Source organism: Nicotiana tabacum, chromosome 18, assembly GCF_000715075.1.
Source record: "Nicotiana tabacum cultivar K326 chromosome 18, ASM71507v2, whole genome shotgun sequence".
NCBI lineage: Eukaryota > Viridiplantae > Streptophyta > Magnoliopsida > Solanales > Solanaceae > Nicotiana > Nicotiana tabacum.
Genome location: NC_134097.1, coordinates 59,665,239 through 59,673,699, shown reverse-complemented (window position 1 = coordinate 59,673,699; position 8,461 = coordinate 59,665,239).

The following is an 8,461-nucleotide window of genomic DNA, read 5'->3' as shown; positions in this document are numbered from 1 at the left end:
CGGAAACTTGGTCCAGGGGGGTTTCAGTAGGCTCGTGGTGGTGGATAAGTGTTTTGGGGAATGGGCGCACGCCATTGCGCGTGGGCAGGAGGTTGGTTGTATGTTTGGGCGTGGTGGACAGAAAAATGAGGTTCTGGTGGGGGGTAATAGTGTTGGGGTGGATTATACTGGGTGTGGGGGTAAGTTTTGTGGTGGGGTCGAGGCTAATTATAGTGGTAAGATGAGCCTCTAGGTCCGAACCAAGTTTCTGAATCAATTGTCACCACATCCTCTCTCTTCTTTTTCCCAATTATTCCTCTCGCGCAACCCGGAATAGCTTGAGTGGTTACCTTAATAGCCGAATAGTTCATGATTTTATTCGACTTGAGCCCTTCTTCTACCATACCCCCTATTTTCACCACTTCGTTGAAGGATTTGCCTACAGCCGATACCAGATGAATGAAATAAGTGGGCTCTAAGGCCTACAGGAAATAATCCACCATTTAACTTTCTTTTATCGGAGGGTCAACCCTCGCTGCTTGCTCTCTCCAACGGAAACCATACTCTCTGAAACTTTCATTGTGCTTTTTCTCAAGTTTTGTCAAGGACAACCGATCTGGAATGACCTCGAGATTGTACTGGAAGTGACAATAAAATGCCTGGGCTAGATCATCCCATGTGTACCATCTTCTGTGATCTTGCCGGGTATACCATTCCAATGCTGAACCACTCAAACTTTGACTGAAATATGCCATTAGCAATTCATCCTTCCCTCTAGCTCCCCTCATTTTGCTACAAAACCCTTTCAAGTGCGCTATTGGATCACCGTGCCCATCATACAAATCAAACTTCGGCATCTTAAACCCTGCCGGCAATTGCACATCTGGAAACAGACATAGGTCTTTGTAAGCCACACTTACTTGACCTCCCAACCCTTGCATGTCCCTGAATGACTGTTCTAAGCTTTTAACTTTCCTGAACATCTCCTCATGTTCAGGATTTTTGGACGGTTTATCAGATTCCACAAGAAGATCGAAACGAGGAGTGTAAGAATAGGGTTCCGGAGCTTTGAAAGTGGGCTTAGGGGGTAATACTGGTTGTCATAAGCCTGGAATAAAGGCTCGCTGGAGGATCGGTGAATTGTAGCAGGCGGTGGTGCTACGAAGATAGGAGTGGCTGGTGGAGGAGGGTACGGAACTGGTTTGGGTGGTGGAGCTTGCGGGTTTGGGAGGTGGTGCCTTGGTAGTGATGGTAAATAGGAAATCCTGTAGATGAATCAATAGTAGGATGTTCCTGGGTTTGAGTCAATTGCGGGATGAAAGTAAGGTTAGAAGGGTAAGCTGCTGGTGGTTGCCCTTTTGCCCAAGCCTGGTGCATTTCGGCCATCTGCTACTTCAATTTATACATCTCTTCTTTCATCGAATTAACATCCAATTTTTCCACCTCTCTTGAAGGATCGATGCTACTCGCATCAAGTTCTTGGTTCGACATGATCAATTCGCATTTGGACCTGGTGTTGTATAGATGGGTTGCCAGAATGCTCAACAAACTAACCACCTGCCTTAGCTCTACAGCATCAACAACAAACTCGTTAGTGATTAGAGCTTAACAGATTGGTAACCACATATTTGTGGAATGCAATGCACCTAAGTAATTAATCATTTCTATTATGTATTTGCTCGATTGCTTGTGTCATCCCGGCTTTTCCTTATTTCTATGTGCAACTTCCATTTTTCTCTTTTTTTTCTTGCCTTTCTTTGTTTGACTTCTCTTTGTTTTTTTATTCTCTCATTTCCCTTTCTTATTTTCTTTCCTTCTCACGGTTTCTTATTTTCTTTCTCTTTTCTTTTGGTTATGGTTGAATCCTATGGAGATTGCCTACGTATCATGACCCCGCATGAATTAGACCGAGCGTAGTTCTGGGGTATAAGTGTAAAAATAAGTAATAAAATATTTTTGGGATTTTCAAAAAGCAAATACTTTGATTATAACGACTCAAAAACTAACAGGCTCAAAAGAAACTAACAGACTTTAACAGAAAGAAAATACAGACTCAAGTAAAAAAATCATGAATACATTAATGCCTCAAATGCTCCTAGGGCCCGCATGACATCATTCGGTCTCGCCACGGGCCTATATGCAAGATCCCTTTGATGCCTCTCCAAGTCACTCATTATCTGTCGGACAAACGTCATCACTGCCGCGAAGAAAGTGGTGCGAGTCATATCCTCACATGCTTGGCATTTCATAACAATATAGTTTGCAATGACTTGCTCTCAGATTCTACCCTTTTCCTGAAGCAGAAGCCCGACCTGTTGATTCTGGGCTTCTAACACCTGAGTGTCGTGGAGATGTTGATTTTGCAACTGTTGAATTTCTTCCTCCATCTTAGCCATCAAATCATAATAGTGTTCCCTATCAGCCTTGAAGTCCTTGGCTTGCTTGGCTACTTCATTCTCGAGGGCAGTCATTTTTCTCTTCAGGCTGGTGATTGTCCCTTCATACTTTCTTTTCATTTGTTTCACAAACTTTGCTTGCTATTCCGCCTCCTTTGCCCATTGTGCCCGGACTTTGGCTAGGTTGGCCTCAGACTTTTTCAGGTCATCTTGACACTCAAGGGCTTTCTTTTTCAGACTGCTTATAAGCATTTCATCCGCTCGTCTTCTATCTGGGTTTCTAGCAGCTGTTCTTATTTTCTGAATTTGGGCTTTGAGGGCTTCATTTTCCTGAGTTAGCTTTTTCTTCTCGCCTTCATCCGCGGCAGCTTGCAAACCATTCTCAAACTGAAGGTCCATGACTTGTTTTTCTACCCTGCCTATGGTAGCTATGTACTCATTTTCTTTGGCCAGCCAATCCCATTGCTCTTGTGATGCTCCGACAAATTCTTGAAGATGAGGTCTTTTGGCCGGCCTTCCAAACTCAACTTCCCTTTTATACCAGGCAAGATATACTGGTGCAACTTCACCTCTAGACAGATCACGCACTCGAGTGTTCGCCGTCAAGTACTGACATTCGCTCCAAATTTGGCGGACTGCTGCTTCATGAAACTGACCATCGGGACCAATCTCGACAATATGGCGACTAATGTCTTCATCCCTGAGAACTATTTGATATCTCCCTAATTGTCTCAAAACCCGGTATGGGGCATAAGGCTGGATACTCCTGAGACCCATCAAAAGGAAATGAGGCCCGGAAGCTGGCATGTATATGATCTCATCTACGGGAAGACACCCAAACGTCCACTCTATTTGACTTGTACTGATGGAACGGAGATGTGATACCCATTCTATAACCCCTTCTGGCAAGCTGATCCTATCAACCCTCGTATAAAATTCCTCTATGTAGGTTTTCTATGTCGACCCATAACTGAGGAATTGAGGATGATGGCATAGATGTTCGATTATCCACATCTGCAGCAACAAGTTGCACCCCTCAAAAAGTCTCCTCCGGCTTTGCAGGTTGTAAGAACGTGGAAGATTTCAGCTACTATCATGGGTGCGAGGGTGCTTTTGGCCTGAGTAAGCAAAGTGCTGACAACCCCAGCTATTTGTATGTCGATATTTCCATCTTTCCTAGGAAACACCAGAAGTCCCAAGAAGACCACCATAAAAGCAAAACACCTGTGTTCTTCCCATTTGAGGTGGTTCCCTTTGCTACAAATTTTGTTTTCTGGATTGTTAAACCCTCTTATGTGCCCGTATCTTTGGTATATAAATTGCGGAGTGGAAAATCCTGCGGCCAAATCTGGGTTATGGACCTCCTACTTATCTTTAAGGAATCTAGGAATTTGTGCACAACGATGACTCTTGGAGCAACCAGATACTTGTGTCTCAGAGGAACTTCAACGCTCCCAATATATTCAGCTATTTCTTCTAGAGTTAGGGTGAGTTCAAAATATGAGAAATGAAAAACGATGTGGACCGGGTCCCAGAATGTAACCAATGCCTTTATGATGTACCCTCTAGGCCTGGTCTTCAACAACTCGGTGAGTCCTCCCAAGTATAGATTGACCTTATCTTGCCCTGATTTACCCAGATTTTCCCACCACATACACAGCTCCAAAGGGATCTTGTTCATGACTGTTATTGGCAATTTTGACTCGTGCTCATTCTGCACATTTATTAGGGTGATTAAGCAAAATCATAACTCATTTGACTCAAGAAAAGTTAATTTGTGAAATTTTCATTTCAAAAATAAAACCCGGCTTTGCAAATACGACCTTCAACACTTCCGGGGAGAAGATTTTAAGGTTGTGCTTGCTAACCAGCCAAAAATTCGAAAAAGGGACCAAAGGTGGTTGTTCTTGCTAAAACGGCCTTCCAACGTCCTTTTGGGGACATTCGACTATTTTAGACAAAAATGGCATCACCCTACTTATTTAAAATAAAATAATTTTTTTTGCTCTTTTGGGCTATTTTTGCAAAAGGGAAGTTGGACCCGATGGGGGTTGCCTACGTATCCCACATTTGGCGAAAATCAAACTGGCTTAGTTCGGGCAATTTTGACAAAACAAAAACCAACTTTATTTTTCTTTTTTTTTCAAAAAAAAATTTCTCTTTTTTTTTCAAAATTTTGGCAGAGTTTTGGTATGTTTTGGACATTGGTGTTAAAAAACAGACAATTATCTCTCTCAGTCCCCACATTTTCCTTTTCAACTTTTTCTCTATGAGCCGGTCAACATGCAAATCCGAAGCAAATGAATGCACAAGTAGCAAGTAAGATGCATCAGGATGGTCTTTTCATTTCGGGTACACCTGTCCTAGACAGACCGAACCCCTGCGTTGAGTCTCCAAAGTCAAATGCATATGATGCAAACAAACGTTCCTACTAGGGATCCGGTATGAGGCTGAGTTATTCTAGGTTCAAAACCTGGGTATGTGTTCTAGACTGTGTACCCGAGCGGACAACTCGAGCCGAGGAGGGGCTACGTACCGGGAACCAAAAGGTCATCCGGCTTAGTAACTTGTCCGAGCCTCTTTCTTATTTCAAGGTTTCACACTAACATAATAGGGAGTCTTGACTAGCGAGCACATCCCCGAAGATGAGAAGAGAAGTGTTTCGTATCAGTTTATATACAGTTCAGATAATATCAAAACGGTAAAAAGCAGCACTTAGCACATTAGGCCCAAACATGTGAATAAAATCAGATATAAATAAAGCCAAATACAACAATTATTCTAAGCTCGAATTCTGAACCCTGAACCAGAGATTCTGGGTTCTTATCCCCAGCAGAGACGCCAGAGCTGTCACACCTCCTTTTTTTCCTACACCCCGGAAAGGATATAAGGGAGTTTTTCAACTAAAAGTGACAATCGAAACGGGATTCATTTATTATTAAAAATTCAGAATCGCCACTTGGGATAATTTATGGTGTCCCATGTCACCAGCTCAAATCCCAAATTAAGGAAAAGATTGACTCTGTATTACAGTTCGCGAACACTGAAATCCGGGTAAGGAATTCTGTTAATCCGGGAGAAGGTGTTAGGCATTTCCGGGTTCCGTGGTTCTAGCACGGTCGCTCAACTATTATTTTTGGCTCAATTATCTGATTTTAAAATACTTTTAAACCTATGTGCATTTTTAACTTTAAATTGCTTTTAATTATTTTTAAGTTCAACGTCATCTAAAACACGTCTTTGGACCACGCCACATGAAATGCACCTGTAGTCTGAGACATATTTTATTTAACGTTGTTAAGATTTGAATTTGGGTCACATGAAATACACACCCGAGTTTAGGAAGGTAATTTTATATTACGCGCCTAAAGCAACTACGCATTTTTCAACTTTGCGAGGGCCATAGAAAATTCGCTAAATGGCATGCCTCGAATTCTAAGGATCTAAAATTAATTAAATGAGGGCCATGAGTTTTGAGGCTTTATTGTGGATGGAGTGGTATAAATTGATAAGTACAAAAGGCCTAAAGAAATGGGTTAGCTACATGTATATCACTGGAGCCTTTTGTTATAGCATACTATAATTCAGAAAGGTGGAGTTGGCATTTATGTGAAAATAACAAAAGACAGATGCCAGCTTTGGGTTCATCTCCATATCATCTTCAAAAGACCGACTTTCGTTTTCAAATTCTAGAAAGAAACTAACAAAATTTTATAACATAATGAATCTTAAATGACCATATGAGCACAAAAAGAAAAAGAAACCATGCTGAGAACTATTTGGATGAACCAGAAGGAACAAAACAAACATGGGCATACAAAAATGCATTTTAAACTTGATTATAACAAAGAACACTTAAAGTAATTAATTTATTTAACACTATGCTAAATAGAAAGTTGTAGTATCACCACTATAACTTCTATAGTACCATTTTGAAGCAGAGGAAGTTGAATCTTCACATGGTTAATTTAAGAAAATATGCAGCCAATAACATAAATTGAAGATAAGATCCTTCCACTAATGCAATCTATTTTTTTTCCATCTTAGTGTTGACAAATTATTCAACTTCACATACTTCTTTAAATTTCAAAATATGAACATGGTGCTACATGGGCTTGAAATCTAAATGTAAACAAAACAATACATGCTGGTTACAAGTCATGACCCAAGAAAAATAAAAAATAAAAAAAAAAGAAAGAAAGAAAGAAAAAAACGAAACAGAGTCATGAACATACTCAATTCACTCAATCAAAGAAACATCATTCATGCGAACAGATCCAATACGAAAGAAACTTTATCAAAAGAACCAAATCAATTTGCTTCTGCTTCAATAAAGATGCTCCGACATTTTTTAACTCAAGAGCTTGAATTACATACCTACAAGAGAGTGAATTCAAATGAATAAAATCTGAAAGTTGTAGAGTCAATACAGCAGCAACAACAAAATCTCTATCAACTCTTCTTCAAACCCAAGATTCAAGGCCCGAAATGTTGAAAGAAAAATTTAATGAAAATTTTCAACCTTAATTTGTCTCCTCCCCCTCTGATCTTTTTTTTTATTCTCAAATTTTCTCTTCTATTTATAGCAAAGTTTTCGAGATTTTTCAGATTTTTTTAAAAAAAATATTTTATTATTTTATAATTAAAAGAAATCCCACTTACAAATTGCTTTTATTTTTTTATTAAAAGAAATCCTACCTTTCTTTACTTTTATTTTTTAAATTCCAACTATAATTAATTTTATCTTATTTAAAATCCCACTTTTTTTTTTTACTTTTTAAAAGAGAATTCCACTTATTTAACTTTTCTTAAAAAAACAATCCACTTTCTTTTGCTTTTCTTTTAAAAATGCTACTTTCTTTTACTTTAAATTTTTTTTAATTTTCAGATACCTTTATATTTATTTTTTAATTCCAACTTTCTTTTACTTTATATTTTTTTTAAAATTTCCACAAAACTTTACTTTTATTTTTTTAATTTTCTACTTTCTTTTACTTTTTAAAAGAGCATTCCACCTACTTTTACTTTTATTTTTTTATTCAATACTTCCCTTTTTTTTATTTTTTAAATCACTCCTGAAAATTAAAAAAAAAATTAATATTTTTCGGATTTTTTTTTTATTTTAAAATAAAAATAAAAATAAAATAATATTAATAGTAATAATTCACCTTTTAAAATTTTGTATTTTTACCCTATAATAAAAAGTGTAACAAAGCTAAAAATTGTAGGTTAAAACCCCTAAAATATTTACATAGAAGAAGTGATAAAAAATTAAATATTGTCAAAAATTAGGTGCTCACACCATGCCTACTCCAGTTCGAAAATGGATGCACCGTCCCCGAGGCCTACACGAGCGTGACATATCAAACTCACCACCACAAAGAATACTCATAAGAAATTTTGCAACGACAGTAAGAAGTGCTTACCATGGTTTTTAGCCTGCCACTACGTCCTTGCCAAATCACGCCAAGCACGCCCGCTGTAAGGAAAGACAGAGTCTAGCTGTCTGATCCACCCCGAAAGGTTCTGAACCGCGGAGGGGTACCAAATGGTGGCTGCATAGTCAAAAGAAAATCATTTCAGAAGGGGAAAGAAGGGGCAATAAAACAAACTCGAAGTAGGGACACTTACGCTGCATATTCCATTCCTCCGGGAATGGCATCCTATCAGCTGGGATAATGTCTGATGTCCTCACTCTGAAAAACCGGCTCATCCACCCCCGGTCCTTGTCCTCATCGATGCTCGAAAAGAATGTCTTCGCAGATCAAGGATGAAGCTTGATCAAACCTCGGTAGAGATGAGGGCTGTATAACCTGACTAAGTGATCGAGAGTGAAGGTCATTCCCTCGGCCTGATTGGAGAAATATCAGAGCATGTAAATGATCCTCCAAAAAGAAGGATATATTTGACCGAGTTCTCCCCACGGGGATGTACTAGGTCTGATAAAGCCTTTTTCAAGCAAGTCCCTTAGTTGTTCCTCTAACTCTTTCAGCTCTACAGGGGCCATCCTATTGGGAGGAATAGATATTGGGTGAGTATCTGGTAGTAGGTCAATGACAAACTCAATTTCTCACTCTGGCGGAAAA